The sequence below is a fragment of the Bufo gargarizans genome, chromosome 9, assembly GCF_014858855.1.
Source record: "Bufo gargarizans isolate SCDJY-AF-19 chromosome 9, ASM1485885v1, whole genome shotgun sequence".
In the NCBI taxonomy this organism is placed as follows: domain Eukaryota; kingdom Metazoa; phylum Chordata; class Amphibia; order Anura; family Bufonidae; genus Bufo; species Bufo gargarizans.
In genome coordinates, this window is record NC_058088.1 from 139347962 (window position 1) to 139364318 (window position 16357).

The following is a 16357-nucleotide window of genomic DNA, read 5'->3' on the forward strand; positions in this document are numbered from 1 at the left end:
AAGCAAGTAATAACAAAGAAAACACAGGATTGGCCCTTAGTAAGTTCACTGGTCTTGGGAAAGTCTCTTTGGAGTTAGTTGTCTTCCTCTTTTACCCGTTTTATGGGCTTTAGGGGTGTGCATCAAGGTGAAAGGCGTGACGGTCGGGACTTCTGGAAGAGCAGCAACATCCTGAAATAAGTCCCAGTTCTCAATCTGGAAGGGAGGGATTTGCAAAACGTCGTACATTGCATCTAGATCTGAGTGTGAAGATATATTAAAACGACGCCTTTCCTGGGTAAAAGATAGCCCAAACGGAAAGTTCCATTTGTATTGGATCCTGTTAGCACGTAGCCATTCTGTCAAGGGTTTCATGATCCAGCGCTTTCTGAGCGTAGAGGGGGCTAAATCTTGATAGATGGATATTTGCGCCCATTCAAATACAATATCAGGGCGGTTTCTAGCCGCTTCTTGCACCGCAGCTTTTACCTGGAAGTTAAGAAATTTACAAATTACGTCCCTAGGGGGATCTTCTGCTTTAGGCTTAGGGCGTAGAGCCCTCTGGGCTCTCTCCAATGTTATTTCTGGAGTGAAATTTGGGCCCAGGAGTGATATGAAGAGATGTTTGACAGCATTTGGGACGTCACCTGGGGCCACCGTTTCAGGGATCCCTCGTATCCTGAGGTTGTTGCGGCGCCCCCTGTTCTCCTGGTCCTCCAGGGCATTATGCAGTTCGTTGAAATAAGCGCTGCACTTCTGTAGTGAAGTTGATGTGGCTTTCTGGTGTTCCAGAACCATGGCCTGATGGGTCTCGAGGGCCTCCACTCTGTCCCCCACTTGCCTCATGTCCTGGCGCATGGCCGCTATCTCAGTGAGGATTGCTTCCATGGCCTTGCACAAGGTATGTTTTAAGTAGTACCGGGTTATGGGGAGAGTCCCTTTACATTGCGGCTCGTTGGCATCGCTGTCCTCGTCGGACTTCTCCTGTGTGCTGGCTCTATGGGGCTGCGTAGGCTGAGTCGGCGCCATCTTAGAATCTCGCGCTACAAACGAGGCCGCAGCTTTTTTAATAAACTTGTCCATTTCGCCGCTCGCTGGCAGGGTCTTTTGCAGAGTCGGGTGTTCACCGATCTTTGGGTTGGCAATTTTCACTATGATGAGGCTAATAGCTGCTGATAGCTAGTGATATGGACGGCGGTAGAGCAGGAGCTCAGCAAAGTGCGGCCATCTCAGACCGGCGCAGGCTCCGCCCCCCTAGTGTAGTTATTTTTTGGCTATATCCTACATCAGGGTCAAGCTGTCACCAAGTGCAGTTAACCATATATAGTGTGGTTATTTTTGGCTATATCCTACATCAGGGTCAAGCTGTCACCAAGTGCATTTAACCATCAATAGTGTGGTTATTTTTTTGCTATATCCTACATATGGGGCAAGCTGTCACCAAGTGCATTTAACCATCAATAGTGTGGTTATTTTTTAGCTGTATACTACATCAGGGTCAAGCTGTCACCAAGTGCATTTAACCATCAATAGTGTGGTTATTTTTTGGCTATATCCTACATCAGGGTCAAGCTGTCACCAAGTGCATTTAACCATCAATAGTGTGGTTATTTTTTGGCTATATCCTACATCAGGGGCTTGGCTGTGCTTGCTATTTTATTGAGGGGTGAAATACAATTGCCAAAATAGCAGTACCCTAAATCTGGTGTTTCAGCTGTGGCCAGCCAATTGTAATACTGGCTGATGTCTGGCAAAGGATATGTTTTTGTTCAGGGTTGAAATACAATTCCCAACTTAGAAATTTCCTAAATTAGTGGTTTCTGCTGTATCAGGGCTACTTTAAATCTATTCATTAAAAGGGTATATTAGATTCAAGGTGCTGATAGGGTCATATTCTCAATAACTTCACACACGCTACTGTGCAATTCAAAGTCTAATTCTGTCTGTAAACGTATACCTGTCACCCAGCGCCTAAATAATAGGCCTCAAATTTATATTCAGCTAAATCTGTGGTTATTGCTGTAGCTGGTCAAGTTATTTTGTGTCCGTGAAAGCACAGTTTTTGTTCTGGGTTGAAATACAATTCCCAACTTAGCAATTTCCTAAATTAGTGGTTTCTGCTGTATCAGACCTACTTTAAATCTATCTATAAAAGGGAATATTAGATTCAAGGTGCTGATAGGGTCATCCACAATAACTTCACACGCTACCGTGCATTTCCAAGTCTAATTCTGTCCGTAAACATATACCTGTCATCCAGCGCCTAAATACTAGGCCTCAAATTTATATTCCGCTAAATCTGTCGTTACTGCTGTGCCTTTATTAGTGTAATACGGTACCTAAATAGATAGCCAGATAGTGTTAGGTGTCTGTAAAAAAAAGGCCTGAATTTGAATTCAATACATTGGGCCAAATAATATTTTTCTTATTGTGGTGAACGGTAACAATGAGGAAAACATCTAGTAAGGGACGCGGACATGGTCGTGGTGGTGTTAGTGGACCCTCTGGTGCTGGGAGAGGACGTGGCCGTTCTGCCACAGCCACACGTCCTAGTGTACCAACTACCTCAGGTCCCAGTAGCCGCCAGAATTTACAGCGATATTTGGTGGGGTCCAATGCCATACTAAGGATGGTAAGGCCTGAGCAGGTACAGGCATTAGTCAATTGGGTGGCCGACAGTGGATCCAGCACGTTCACATTATCTCCCACCCAGTCTTCTGCAGAAAGCGCACAGATGGCGCCTGAAAACCAAGCCCATCAGTCTGTCACATCACCCTCATGCATATCAGGGAAACTGTCTGAGCCTCAAGTTATGCAGCAGTCTCTTATGCTGTTTGAAGACTCCGCTGGCATGGTTTCCCAAGGGCATCCACCTAGCCCTTCCCCAGCAGTGGAAGACATAGAATGCACTGACGCACAACCACTTATGTTTCCTGATGATGAGGACATGGGAATACCACCTCAGCACGTCTCTAATGATGACAAAACACAGGTGCCAACTGCTGCGTCTTTCTGCAGTGTGCAGACTGAACAGGAGGTCAGGGATCAAGACTGGGTGGAAGACGATGCAGGGGACGATGAGGTCCTAGACCCCATATGAAATGAAGGTCGTGCCACTGACTTTCACAGTTCGGAGGAAGAGGCAGTGGTGAGACCGAGCCAACAGCGTAGAAAAAGAGGGAGCAGTGGGCAAAAGCAGAACACCCGCCGCCAAGAGACTCCGCCTGCTACTGACCGCCGCCATCTGGGACCGAACACCCCAAAGGCAGCTTCAAGGAGTTCCCTGGCATGGCACTTCTTAAAACAATGTGCTGATGACAAGACCTGAGTGGTTTGCACGCTGTGCCATCAGAGCCTGAAGCGAGGCATTAACGTTCTGAACCTTAGCACAACCTGCATGACCAGGCATCTGCATGCAAAGCATGAACTGCAGTGGAGTAAACACCTTAAAAACAAGGAAGTCACTCAGGCTCCCCCTGCTACCTCTTCTGCTGCTGCCGCCTCGGCCTCTTCCTCCGCCTCTGGAGGAACGTTGGCACCTGCCGCCCAGCAAACAGAGGATGTACCACCAACACCACCACCTCCGTCACCAAGCATCTCAACCATGTCACACGCCAGCGTTCAGCTCTCCATCTCACAAACATTTGAGAGAAAGCGTAAATTCCCACCTAGCCACCCTCGATCCCTGGCCCTGAATGCCAGCATTTCTAAACTACTGGCCAATGAAATGCTGTCATTTAGGCTGGTGGACACAGAGGGCTTCAAACAGCTCATGTCGCTTGCTGTCCCACAGTATGTTGTTCCCAGCCGGCACTACTTCTCCAAGAGAGCCGTGCATTCCCTGCACAACCAAGTATCCGATAAAATCAAGTGTGCACTGCGCAACGCCATCTGTGGCAAGGTCCACCTAACCACAGATACGTGGACCAGTAAGCAAGGCCAGGGACACTATATCTCCCTAACTGCACACTGGGTAAATGTAGTGGCGGCTGGGCCCCAGGCAGAGAGCTGTTTGGCGCACGTCCTTCCGCCGCTAAGGATCGCAGGGCAACATTCTTTGCCTCCTGTTGCCGCCTCCTCCTCTTCTTCCACCTGCTCATCCAGTCAGCCACACACCTTCACCACCAACTTCAGCACAGCCCGGGGTAAACGTCAGCAGGCCATTCTGAAACTCATATGTTTGGGGGACAGGCCCCACACCGGACAGGAGTTGTGGCGGGGTATAGAACAACAGACTGACGAGTGGTTGCTGCCAGTGAGCCTCAAACCCGGCCTGGTGGTGTGCGATAATGGGCGAAATCTCGTTACAGCTCTGGGACTAGCCGGTTTGACGCACATCCCTTGCCTGGCGCATGTGCTGAATTTGGTGGTGCAGAAGTTCATTCACAACTACCCCGACATGTCAGAGCTGCTGCATAAAGTGCGGGCCGTCTGTTCGCGCTTCCGGCGTTCACATCCTGCCGCTGCTCGCCTGTCTGCGCTACAGCGTAACTTCGGCCTTCCAGCTCACCGCCTCATATGCGACGTGCCCACTAGGTGGAACTCCACCTTGCACATGCTGGACAGACTGTGCGAGCAGCAGCAGGCCATAGTGGAGTTTCAGCTGCAGCACGCACGGGTCAGTCGCACTGTGGAACAGCACCACTTCACCACCAATGACTGGGCCTCCATGCAAGACCTGTGTGCCCTGTTGCGCCGTTTCGAGTACTCCACCAACATGGCCAGTGGCGATGACGCCGTTATCAGCATTACAATACCACTTCTATGTCTCCTTAAGAAAACACTCAGGAGGAGGAAGAGGGGTCAAGAAGGGTCATTTTTAGCACTTTCAGACCAGTCTCTTCAAAGTGACTCAGAGGGAGGTTTTTTGCAACAGCAGAGGCCAGGTAAAAATGTGGCCAGCCAGGGCCCACTACTGGAGGACGAGGAGGACGAGGATGAGGAGGAGGTGGAGGTGAAGGAGGATGAGAATGAAGCATGGTCACAGCGGGGTGGCACCCAGTGCAGCTCAGGCCCATCACTGGTGCGTGGCTGGGGGGAAACGAAGGACGATGACGATGCGCCTCCTACAGAGGACAGCTTGTCCTTACCTCTGTGCAGCCTGGCACACATGAGCGACTACATGCTGCAGTGCCTGCGCAACGACAGCAGAGTTGCCCACATTTTAACGTGTGCAGACTACTGGGTTGCCACCCTGCTGGATCCATGGTACAAAGACAATGTGCCCACCTTACTTCCTGCACTGGAGCGTGATAGGAAGATGCGCGAGTACAAGCGCACGTTGGTAGACGCGCTACTGAGAGCATTCCCAAATGTCACAGGGGAACAAGTGGAAGCCCAAGGCCAAGGCAGAGGAGGAGCAAGAGGTCGCCAAGGCAGCTGTGTCACGGCCAGCTCCTCTGAGGGCAGGGTTAGCATGGCAGAGATGTGGAAAAGTTTTGTCAACACGCCACAGCTAACTGCACCACCACCTGATATGCAACGTGTTAGCAGGAGGCAACATTTCACTAACATGGTGCACACCCCTCCACGTACTAACTGATGGTTCGGCCCCATTCAACATCTGGGTCTCTAAATTGTCCACGTGGCCAGAACTAGCCTTTTATGCCTTGGAGGTGCTGGCCTGCCCGGCGGCCAGCGTTTTGTCTAAACGTGTGTTTAGCACGGCAGGGGGCGTCATTACAGACAAATGCAGCCGCCTGTCTACAGCCAATGTGGACAAGCTGACGTTCATAAAAATGAACCAGGCATGGGTCCCACAGGACCTGTCCATCCCTTGTGCAGATTAGACATTAACTTCATCCCCTTAACCATATATTATTGTACTCCAGGGCACTTCCTCATTCAATCCTATTTTTATTTTAATTTTACCATTATATTGCAGGGCAACCCAAAGTTGAATGAACCTCTCCTCTGTCTGGGTGACGGGGCCTAAATATCTGACAATGGACGGTTCCAATGTTGGGTGACGTGAAGCATTATTCTCTGTTATGACATGAAGACTGATCCTCTGCTGACATGAAGCCAGATTCTCTGTTACGGGACCTCTCTCCAATGCCTGGGCCTAAATATCTGACAATGGACTGTTCCAGTGTTGGGTGACGTGAAGCATGATTCTCTGCTATGACATGAAGACGGATTCTCTGCTGACATGAAGCCAGATTCTCTGTTACGGGACCTCTCTCCTCTGCCTGGGTGCCTGGGCCTAAATATCTGACAATGGACTGTTCCAGTGTTGGGTGACGTGAAGCATGATTCTCCGCTATGACATGAAGACTGATTCTCTGCTGACATGAAGCTATATTCTCTGTTACGGGACCTCTCTCCTCTACCTGGATGCCGGGGCCTAAATATCTGACAATGGACTGTTCCAGTGGTGGGTGACGTGAAGCATGATTCTCTGCTATGACATGAAGACGGATTCTCTGCTGACATGAAGCCAGATTCTCTGTTATGGGACCTCTCTCCTCTGCCTGGGAGCCGGGGCCTAAATATATGACAATGGACTGTTACAGTGGTGGGTGATGTGAAGCCAGATTCTCTGTTATGGGACCTCTCTCCTCTGCCTGGGTGCCGGGGCCTAAATATATGACAATGGACTGTTACAGTGGTGGGTGACGTGAAGCCAGATTCTCTGCTATGGGACCTTTCTCCAATTGATATTGGTTCATTTTTATTTATTTTATTTTTATTTTTATTCAGTTACCTATCCAAATTTGTTTGCAGGGGATTTACCTACATGTTGCTGCCTTTTGCAGCCCTCTAGCCCTTTCCTGGGCTGTTTTACAGCCTTTTTAATGCCGAAAAGTTTGGGTCCCAATTGACTTCAATGGGGTTCGGGTTCGGGGCAAAGTTCGGGTCGGGTTCGGATCCCGAACCCGAACATTTCCAGGAAGTTCGGCCGAACTTCTCGAACCCGAACATAAAGGTGTTCGCTCAACTCTAATCACAGTTAAATTTGAATTCGATTTTTTTTCTGAAAGGTATTTGGGTGAATAACACCCTGTAACGGTATGAGTGCAGGCCTAACCAGTCACTAGTCAGTGGACACAATAGAATATTTGTGGGTGCCTGACACACGGGCTTGCTAATGTGAGTAGATCACAGTTAAATTTAAATTTATTTTTTATTTTTTCTGAAAGCTATTTTGGTTAATGACACCCTTTAACGGTATGTGTGCAGGCCTAACCAGCCACTAGCCAGTGGACACAATAGAGTATGTGTGGGCGCCTGACACACACATGCTTGCAAATCTGATTAGATCACAGTTAAATTTTAAATATATATTTTTTTTCATAAAAGGTATTTGGGTGAATGACACCCTGTAACGGTATGAGTGCAGGCCTAACCAGCCACTAGCCAGTGGACAAAATACAGTATGTGTGGGCGCCTGACACACACAGGCTTGCTAATGTAATTAGATCACATTAAAATTTAAATAGAATAATTTTTTTTTTTCTGAAAGGTATTTCGACGAATGACACCCTATAACAGTGTGAGTGCAGGCCTAACCAGCCACTAGCCAGTGGACACAATAGAGTAAGTGTGGGCACCTGACACACACGGGCTTGCTAATGTGATTAGATCACAGTTAAATTTTAAATATTTATTTTTTTCTAAAAGGTATTTGAAAGAATGACACCCTATAACGATATGAGTGCAGGCCTAATCAGCCACTAGCCAGTGGACACATCAGAGAATGTGTGGGCGCCTGACACACGGGCTTGCTAATGTGAGTAGATCACAGTTAAATTTTAAATATAATTTATTTTTTTCTTAAAGGTATTTGGGCGAATGACACCCTGTAACGGTATGAGTGCAGGCCTAACCAGCCATTAGCCAGTGGACACAATAGAGTATGTGTGGGCGCCTGATACACACAGGCTTTCTAATGTGATTAGATCAGAGTTAAATTTAAAATAGAATCATTTTTTTCTGAAAGGTATTTGGACGAATGACACCCTGTAACGGTGTGAGTACAGGCCTAACCAGCCACTAGCCAGTGGACACAATAGAGTATTTGTGGGCGCCTGACACACATAGGCTTGCTAATGTGATTAGATCACAGTTACATTTTAAATATAATTTTTTTTCTGAAAGCGATTTTGGTTAATGACACCCTTTAACGGTATGTGTGCAGGCCTAACCAGCCACTAGCCAGTGGACATAATAGAGTATGTGTGGGCGCCTGACACACACGGGCTTTCTAATGTGATTAGATCAGAGTTAAATTTAAAATAGAATCATTTTTTTCTGAAAGGTATTTGGACGAATGACACCCTGTAGCGGTGTGAGTGCAGGCCTAACCAGCCACTAGTCAGTGGACACAATAGAGTATGTGTGGGCGCCTGACACACACGGGCTTGCTAATGTGATTAGATCACAGTTACATTTTAAATATATATTTTTTTTTCTGAAAGGTATTTGGGTGAATGACCCCCTGTAATAGTATGAGTGCAGGCCTAACCAGCCACTAGCTAGTGGACACAATAGAGAATGTGTGGGCGCCTGACACACACGGGCTTGCTAATGTGATTAGATCACAGTTACATTTTAAATAAAAAAAAATTTCCTGAGTGCAGGCCTAACCAGCCACTAGCTTTTGGACACAATAGAATATGTGTGGGTACCTGACACACAGAGGCTTGCTAATGTGAGTAGATCACAGTTCAATTTTAAATATAATTTTTTTTTCTGAAAGGTATTTGGTGAATGACACCCTGTAACGGTATGAGTGCAGGCCTAACCAGCCACTAGCCAGTGGCCACAATAGAGTATGTGTGGGCGCCTGACACACACGGGCTTGCTAATCTGATTAGATCACAGGTAAATTTTAAATAGAATTTTCTTTTTTTTTAAAGGTATTTGGGTGAATGACACCCTGTAACGGTAAGAGTGCAGGCCTAACCAGCCACTAGCCAGTGGACAAATATTAAATATAATTTTTTTTTTATTTGCAAGGTATTTTTTGTCACACCCTGTATGAATGGTGTGCACTGTGCACACAGTGCTGTCTATGACTGAGCCTGCAGCCTCTCACTCACGGGCAGCCAGGCAACTGCAATATATATATATATATATATATATATATATATATATATATATAAATATAAAAAGAAAAAGCAGGCTGATGTACCAGCCCTGAAAAGGGCTTTTTGGGGTGCTGTCTGGATGCTGTCCTTACAGCAGATGAGTTTGTAGACACAGAACAATGCCCTAGCTAACGCTTTACCTATTGAATCAGCAGCAGCTACACTCTCCCTCCTCTCTCTGTGACTGCAGATTCTGAATGAATCTAAAATGTATGCTGTCCTGGAGGTGGGAGGGTCTGGGAGGGATGGTCTGCTGCTGATTGGCTGGAATGTGTCTGCTGACTGTGAGGTAGAGGGTCAAAATTTACACAATAATGATGTATAGGGGGCGGACCGAACATCGCATATGTTCGCCCGTGGCGGCAAACGTGAACAAGCTATGTTCGCCGGGAACTATTCGCTGGCGAATAGTTCGGGACCTCACACTGTGCGCCGCGATACACAGCCGACAGCAGAATGAAGAGGATCGCAATGGTAACCGGGAGCAGGAGAGGTTTTTTGCACTGGGGGCTAACATGGGGGGCAGATTGCTGGTCTGACCTGAGATGAATGAAATGGTAATGAATAGTAATGAATGGTAATGAAAAATATTTATTTCCTATTGTTCTACTCTAAAAGCTAGGTGCATCTTATATAGGGCGAAAAATACATTACAGTGCAGCAGAGACTCTAGTCAGTTTATATAGTCGTTACATAGTGTTATATATTTTAATATACACCTTGTGTTTTGTTATGCGCGTGAATCAGTCAGCGACAGCCAAGCCCCGCCCACCCCAAGCCCCACCTTCAGAACCCCCACCCCTTCCACCCGGTCCCTGGGAAAATGGCTTGCATGAAACTGGTCCTTGGTGCAAAAAAGGTTTAGGACCACTGCTATAGGGTATTGTGGCTGGGTTATTGACGGTTTGGGGAACTAAACAACACTTCTGCAATTAGATACGGGGTTATTGGATGGTGTTATGTTTTTTTAAGTTACTTTTGGTGGCTGCCAGCGTTATACTGTCTGCCAAGCCACATATTCATGATCTGCAGCCTGCCCGACCTGCCTCCCTGTTGACTTAGTTGTCACAGTCACTTATTAGAAGGGGGCTTAAAGGGATTCTGTCACTAGGATTTCACTTACTGAGCTGTTAACATGACCACATCAGTCTTCACGATTTATATTACAACCTACTAGTATTACTGCGCTGTGTCTTGTAATTTGTCTGTAAAATCGCTTTTATTAATATACAAATTACCTAAATAAGGAGCCCAAGGGGCTGTCCCTCTGTCCGGTGAAGCCCAGCCACACCCCTTCTCCTTGAGCCCAGCACCGCCCCACTGCTAATTTATTCATTCCTCATTGCCGACCTAATATGCCTGGTGCCACGTAATCTCGTGCATGCGCCGTGGATAGACCTGGTGACGATGCTGATAGGGTTTATCCTCCAGTAATCAAGGGAATGCCAGAGAAAGGGCTGATGAGAAATCCACTTTCTAGTTTCGCCTGGACCAGAGGACCCACCGAAGCGGAATGGCGGACCTGAGGTTGGGGCCTTCCTAACATGACTGAGGAAGGGCCACGAGACCAGAGTGGAACCCTTCCTTGAAACCCTTGATGAGGAAGTGAACCTGGTGGGGGTTGTGATGGTCGCGGAGAAGTGCGGCTAGCAGGTCCACGTTGACCCCGCCTAGTCACTTGTTTCTGGCCGATCTGTTTGGGCATACCGATAGGGGGTGGGCCCTTAAACAAGTGGAGCAGACGTGGAGTGCTCTGCACTGATTGTAATTGCAGGCTGCAAAATTGTAATTGTTGCATACCTGACTATTTTCTAGGAAAACTATTGGGCGACCCAGCTTGTCCGTGCCCGAGTTGTGTCTAGGCTGGGACCCCAAAGTGCCTACCATAGACCTAGGCTGGGACGAGGAAGGCTGGGATTTGGACACCAATCTGAGGCATGCAGAATGGATTGGCATGATGAGCGGGGGCTTTGAGGTCGGCAAAATGTTGGCATGTCCAGGGATGCACAACTGGTGACCCGTTGGAACTGGGCGAGGGCTGCCGCAGCTTTGGCCGAGAAGGAGCGATGGTAGTCATAAAATGCGTACCCTCCGTACTTGTGCCCCAGATCCTTGACCCTGTACAGGTACAAATCTAGCTCCTCGCGCCTTTCGGGGAAGGCGGAGCAGATTATGTCCCTGAACAGGCTGAAGGCCAGGACGAACTCTGGATAGAAAGTTTCCTGTTCAATCGGGCGTCCATGGACCTCAGAACTATCGACACATTTTCGCAGGCGATGGTCCTATTCTCAACCATGTCGTGGGTGGCAATGAGGATGGCGGCCAAATTGACGTCCTTGCCCTCCAAGATGTCTCGTTTGAGGGTGTCAGTCACGAAATGGGACGGGGCTACCTCGGACAAGACGGGAATCCTACCTGAGGATGTGGATTGGGACGTGGAAGCGACCGGGAGAGGAGGGAAGGGGAGGCTGGGAGGCGGATCTCTGGACTCCACTGCCGACAGCCTGGTCTGAATGTCTGAAACGGAAGTGGCTAGGGTGTTGATGGTGGTGCGCAGCTGAGTCAATGACAGCTGGATTGTTGACATTGACACCTGTTCTTCGGAGTGGGAGGAATCGGACACCAGGAGTCGATAAAGCTCCGCCCTCCTGGCCGAAGCTGGGTAACAAATCCCTCTTTTCGTTAACTCAGCTATGATTTTGGGGATCGTCCAGCTCTGAAGTGACCCCACACTGGCGTGGCAGGATGACAGGGAATCCGGAAGAGAAGCGGAGTAATCGATTTCAGAACGATGTGACATGTTGGAAAGCTGAAAGAGAGAGCAAGATTTAGTGTTCTTTTGGGGTTAGCTGAGATGTATTTGTTCCAAGAGCAACCCTGCATATGAAAAAAACGCTGCTAAAAGAAATAAAAAAATAAAAAAAATCTGTATCTTCCTGTCACGCCTGACATTCTTCTCCAAAAAGCAGTGTAACACAAATTTTGTTCCACTACAAGTGTCATTATATTCTAAATATCGACAAAATAAAAGTTATGTTTTAAAGTAACTACAATATAGGTGCACTCAGCACAATAATTATAATTAGCCGAGATGTAGCCTCGTAATCATTAGAACCCTGGATCCGAGGAGGTGCGTTGTGTTTTCTGCCCCCAGATGAACGCTTTGGAGCGATCTGAAGAAGACGTGACGAGGCTTCGTAACGAGGCCTCAGGTCCTGAAGGTTCGTGGCGGCGTAGACGAAATCGGGTCTTTGACTGAGATAAAAGTAAAAGTTTTAGTGGAGGGGCCTACGGCCAGTGAGCAAGATTGCGAATTAATTAACCTGATGCTTGGGTAGGCTGCCATAAAGACAAACGAACATGAATGAGGGACCAAAATGACCTGCCTGACGTGGCAGGTGTGAGACCAAGAGTGACAGGGGTTTGACCAGAATGATAAAACCAGGGCGTGTGTGTGAAACGGAGTGGCCTGATGGAAGATGAGGATGGAACACATGGATGGAACGAGAAGAAGAGATGTGGCTTGAAATTTGAAAAGGAGGGGGACGTGAGAAGACAAGACATGGCCTGAATAACGAAAACAGGCATGAGACGTGGATGACTGACGTGGCCAGAATAACTAAAACAGGCGTGAGGCGTAAAAAAAGACACACGTGGCCTGAATAACTAAAACAGGCGTGAGAAGTAAATGACAGATGTGGCCTGAATAACGAAAATAGGCGTGAGGCGTAAAAGACAGACGTGGCCTGAATGACGTAGACAGGCATGAATAATGTAAATTTTTTTATTGTTTGTTTGTTTTTTAAATAAGCCTGAGTAACGCAAACCAGGCGTGAAGCGTAAGACAGACGTGGCCTGAATAACGAAAACAGGAGTGAGACGTAAAAGACAGACATGGCCTGAATGACGTAGACAGGCTGTCACGGCTGAGGATGGGGAAAACCCTCAGCCGTGCGATGCCCGATGATGTTGTGGCTGCTCAGCCAGGAGAACAGGATAGGGAGCAGGTCACCTCCTCAAGCATCCCTAACCTGACCCTAACTCCTACCTGCATGGGCTGACCTTTAAGGTAGGAGGACCCATGCGCAGGAACCTCGGAGCCCTGACTTACCCTCCGCAGATCCCTGAGCTAGGAGCTGGGTAAGACGACCTACTCCTCCAAGGTACGGAGGAGCTGGAGTCTCAATGGCCAAGCTGCTGGGAAAAAGGGGAACCAAAGCAGACTAATGGAAATGGCAGGTGAACTAAGGAGTTCCACCAACCTGCTGACTGGATCCCTGAGCACACACAGAATCCAGAACCATTAGCTGCACAAACCAAACGAACAAAAGGTCCCAACAGTACATCACATGGACATCACATACAACATGACATAAAACATAAAGTGACATTCTCTTTATGACCACAGGAGTGGCTCTCACTGGCAGATAGAAACACAAGAGGCTGCTCCAGCAAGCATGGCTGGAACAACCCACAGACCTGAGCAAACAGTGAGGCTTTATAGGCCAAAAAGCCACACCCCACAGTCGAACACACCCAGTGACACACACACACCCCCCAGTGAGTTAACCCTTCCAGCACCACAGGAAAGGGAAAACACCAACTTAAGAGGAAGTGCACACATACATAAAACACAGTGCACACATACACACACACCTAACAGAAAGGTGCTAGGTGCAACCGCATGCACAGCATAGAAAGCTGCCACATACATAACGTTGCCAGCGGCAACCACAGGTGAGGCAAATACCACTGTTCTCACCTGTGATTGAAAACCAAACTAAACCGCTGACAACTGCATGCGGTTCAGGAGTCACGGTCATGGCCATGGCCGTGACACTGGCGTGAATAATGTAAACTTTTTTTTTGTATTTTTTTTACATTTTAAGTGTTTTTTTTTCTATGCCTGAGTAACGTAAACCGGCGTGAAGCGTAAGACAGACGTGGCCTGAATAATGAAAACACTCGTGAGACGTAAATGACAGGCGTGGCCTAATAATGAAAAAAAAAGGGCATGGGATGTGATGACAGACGTGGCCTAAATAATGAAAACAGGCTGGGACGTAAATGAAACAGGAGACGTGAAAAAACAGCCGTGAACCGGATAACAAAAATGGCATGGAAACGTGGACAAAAACGTGACCTGAATAACGCAAACGGTGAGAGATGTGACTGACAAACGAAGGCTGCAGCATTAAAACAGGCATGGACATAGATGAGCAGACGTGTTCAGACTACCGTACCCAGAGCGCGAATGAGACAATGGTGAGAGTAAAGCAAAATACCAACCTGTTGATGAAGAATTTGACGGACAAAAGATCAGGTAAATATCGTATTAAATGCGGTTGGCGTACAACAGCTCTGTCAGAAAGAAACCAGAGAGGTAGTTCTGTAACATAAAACGGGCAGCATTGCAGAGTTTTTATAATGATATGTAGATTCGTGCACATTTTTATTTATTTTTTTAACACTGCTGGGCCATTGGAATGTGTGACCTGAGTGGACTGTCAAGAATAGTTGTATTATGGTGATTTATCCTCTTGCCTGCCTGTAGGGGAGCATGCGCAGAGTGGCGGCGCCTGGTTTGATGCCTGTGATGCTGAGAAGGGGCGTGGACGGGGAGGAGCCGGCCACAACCCCCACCGCCGTGGATTGAAAGGACGCGGGAACTGAGGTGGAAGAGCCAACGCATGCCGTCTGCCGGGCCGGCCGGCCCCCGGAGTGCATCGGCCTGAGGTGAGATGGGAGAGGGGCGGGTGGCCGGGTGATGTGGGCGGGAGGTGCTGTGAGAGGAAGGGCGGGTGGTAGGAGGCACCGGGAGGCTGGAGCCGAACCACCCTCCCCCTGGAAACATTGGTAGCGACCCTCGAACCTGGGACGGGGCCGGAGACGAGCCATGCGGGCGGCACGCCGATGCCCGGGCGGCGGGAGCCCTGAACGTAGGTAGCTGAAGCTGTCGGCACCCTGGCTGTATTTAAGGGGAACATGAGGGGGAAGTGAATCCACTTGAGGCCGAACTGCCTGCTGGATAAGACGAGGTGGCAAGGAAACGGCGTGAAGGAATGTTAGGCCGCACATACTTACCTGGCAGGAGCCTCGTACGTACAGGACTGGCGAAACTGAGTGCAAGCACAGAATAACGCCAGCATCGGATGACCGTGAAAGGGGAGCTTATAAAGCCTACGCCCCTCCCACAATCACAGGCTGCAACAGCCTTGACAATAAACGAACACAATGGATATTGCCTGTGACACAATCCACAAACACAATGTATATTGCCTTTGATGCAATCCACAAACACAATGGATATTGCATGTGACAGAATCCACAAACCTCTGAGACATTTAGAAAACACAATAGTCTTAGTCATCAACCGCATGTCTGTCCCCTTTATCCAATTATCTCCAGGATAGAGAGGAGAGATTTTACTATTCATGTGGGAGTGTGTTATATCTTACTGTATATTGATTGGTCACTGTATTTTGTGTGCCTGTTCCCCACAAGGGCCCCATGTGTGTAAACCCTTGCCGGAGGTTAACCCTACTACATCTGTACGGATTAGCAGCATTACTGTATATATACATTACAGAGTGTTGTTGTAATGACCGGCAACATGCACAGGGAGGAAAACAGGGAAAGCCCTACCCAAGGGAGAGGGAAAGGTGGTGACCCCTAACTCACCTTGCGGCTGGTACCTGACTGCCCTGACGTCCCTAGACAGGTTCCTCACCCGTGCGGCGATCACGTGCCTAAACCCTGGCTTTCCCTGAAATGAGCCCTGGATAGTGAACGGGCCGGTGTGATCGCTAGTCCTCACCACTGCACTAAGAGGGAAACACCATGGAGAGGACAGACAAACACAGACAAACACAAACACCCAGGTGGGCGACCACAGCAGTCCACAAAGGTCCAACAGGGATCCGGAGGGTAGCGTTCTGATGCAACAATCAGAGAACGCAGCAACACAGCTCCAGTGGGTCAGAATAGATGTCCAGGCAGGAAGCTCTATATCTGGCAACCAGAGAAGTGTGAGAGGGGAATATAAGGAGGATTGGGAGTGCTGGACAAGGAACAGCTGAGAGAAGGAGCTACGGATCCCTGAGTGAGCCAAAACGGTTTGCAAAGCAAACCCAGAAAGCTACAATAAGGAAACATCCCTATCTTACATAGAGCGTGCAGCCAACCGCTGCGACCTCCTGACCCCGGGTACAACGGAGTCAGGCGTGGCTCTTGACACCCTCGTGACAGTTGTAGAGAGAGGCACCAAATTCATGTAAGCATTGTAC